The following is a 2485-nucleotide window of genomic DNA, read 5'->3' on the forward strand; positions in this document are numbered from 1 at the left end:
CATTCTCAGAAATTTCTTCCGCAAGTTAAGGCCTATGTTTGGTACCAGTAGCCTTCTCTTGATGAGGAATACCCTTTTTTGCCAGTGCTACTCTGCTTTTCAAGTCCTCCTCCATCCGTCTGTCATTTGTCATTTTGCTAGTTAGTAGAATTCCTTAACTTCATCTACTTCTTGACCACTTATCCTACCAAGCATAATAACAAAATAAATAAACTACTTCACTTTGGTAGTCGTCGCAGAGAATTGCCACTTCACTCATTTACACGCCTGGCGATGGTGTGTATTTGTACGAACTTACTCTAACATCCGAACGTATCTGCCGGGTGCTTAACTTTCTCTGTCAGGCAGTGATATATGAGATAGTTGATGCACAAATATGTAAACTAAAAACAATTATTTATTTGATGTAAAGGGAACTGGCCTTAATATGATATACTGTTAAACTGCAATCCAAATAATGATCCCTTGGGCGAAATTCATGGTCTGTCAGTAAATATAACTAGGGATACTGGTGGTTCCACTCTGTTGCCCATTAAATTCAATGAAGCTGTGAACACTGTTTGCAGAAAATATTTTGGTTTGCTCAATATTTTAAAATAGTTGATCACCGAAGGTTTCAAGCTTGTGCTCGTGCAGACTGATTTTTTACTCTCTCCAAGGAAATTTTTAAATAAACTGCTATCAGTTATAACGGAGTGTTACACAGCAGTTCAGATTGTCAATTAATTATACCCAATTAAGATCCGAATCAAGCGTTGCATTGTCTCGACTGTGGCGTACGGTATGTAACCAGCGATTTCTCCCAATTTAATGTTACTGGGATGTACAGTTAAGTCTCAACTCCGATATGTCGAAACACTTTTGAATCCCATTTAAACTCCGTAGAAGCTGAATTTGAAAACTCCGTTTTTAGCGGGTCGGTATGACACGCTAATAATATTTCCTGTAAATGCCATGGCTTAGTTTGGGCGTTATTTAGTATATTCTACTACGTCAGAGTCCCCTAATCTACAGTAAAACACTTTTCATTAAGACCGGAATTTGACACATTTCTTTTTCTGTCCCTGTCTTTCCCATGTCTTAGCTCATAGTGGCTGCTTCATCAGAATGATGTCTGCTCTTTAGGACAAGTCCGAAAGTACAGGCATCACAAATATATAATTCAGACGAGAATAGCTAATGATATGTTCAGTGGGGATGCACACCGGGCCCGCACCCTTACTGGAATCGGCGAAATGCAGCGATTAATGAGAATAATGGGCAAGGGGCACTACATTCGTAGTGTGTGGATAAGTTAAGAATCTGGGAGCGACGGGAAGAGATATCTTAATGGTCGCTCTGATTTCCCTTCAAACGAATCAGCCTTCCGCCTTTTACTAAAGTTTTCCATGGAGGGGGACACTAAATGGGTCTATAATAAATTGGTCATAGTAATATGTTCTCGTGGAGCCTTAATAAAAGAGAGAGGGAGGGAGAGAGAGTGTGTGTGAGAGAGAGAGAGAAGTTGTCAGAGCATCTGCCTAAGAAGCAGGAGACCAGGATTCGAATCAGTCGGGCACAAATTTTCAGCTTTCCCCGTTAATTCAATGCCATCTTGCAGCTAGTATCTGTAACTCCTCTGTGTATTAATTCATAGTGGCTCCTGGATCAAATTGGTGTCTGTTCTTTCGAGCTTTTACGAAAGAACAGACACCGCAAACAATAGTCCTGTCAACTCGCTTTCCAATTAGAGAGAGTGCTGAAGATTTTTGGAGTGAGTTTCCGATTGTCCGTCCTGACTCCAGGACTATAGAAGATTAACTTCCTGGTCCTCAAAGTTATCGTACGTGCGGATAGATTCTGTTTTGTGTCAGATTACGTGCTCTCAGTCTTATTTGGTACAACCCGTAAATTTTTTCACAATCTTCAAGTGCTTCATTGCAATTTCCCTTTCTGGCCCAGATCTGTTATTATGAGGTACACAGTACTGAAGATCTCTCTACTTTACTATAGTGTAGTGGTTTTGAGGGGATGAGGGGGTGGGAGAAGGGACTTAAACTTATAAATATTATTACAAAGTTGGTTTGCATTCTCCAGTTGGTCGGTCTACTCTTCATGCCAGGTCTTGATTGGTTTTTGGGCTTATTCATTCTCTGAAATAATTGAGGAAGTATTGTATACTAACGCGTACGTTAACGGGATTGTGTCAGATTCATATCTTACGGCTGTGATTGTCTCCAGAAAATTTGATATTTGTTAACTCTTCAATTCGAAGTTAAAACTGGACCTTTCCGAAGATTATCATTATATTCATCATCCAGTGGAAGTCAGCCTAAGGTGAGAATACCTGATGTCTACAGTGTGGCTTATGAATGTGGCCTAGTCTCCATAGAGCAGACAAGCGTTTCACTGAACATAGAAGGAACTTCAAATACAGATGAGTTGAAAAACCAGGTACAGCGGAACCTAACGGTACGGAAGGGCACAAGATCAACTTCGATAAAAT

The 2485-nt window shown here is 40.3% G+C and overlaps 1 non-coding gene across 1 annotated transcript; it reads left to right on the forward strand.

Moving 5' to 3' along the window:
- The first annotated feature begins 1333 nt into the window (after nt 1-1333).
- On the forward strand, nt 1334-1449 carry LOC126189814 (U5 spliceosomal RNA). Its single transcript, XR_007538226.1, has one exon. It is a non-coding gene; the product is annotated as a U5 spliceosomal RNA (small nuclear RNA).
- The last annotated feature ends 1036 nt before the right edge of the window (nt 1450-2485 follow it).

This window comes from Schistocerca cancellata, chromosome 5 (assembly GCF_023864275.1).
Source record: "Schistocerca cancellata isolate TAMUIC-IGC-003103 chromosome 5, iqSchCanc2.1, whole genome shotgun sequence".
Taxonomy (NCBI): domain Eukaryota; kingdom Metazoa; phylum Arthropoda; class Insecta; order Orthoptera; family Acrididae; genus Schistocerca; species Schistocerca cancellata.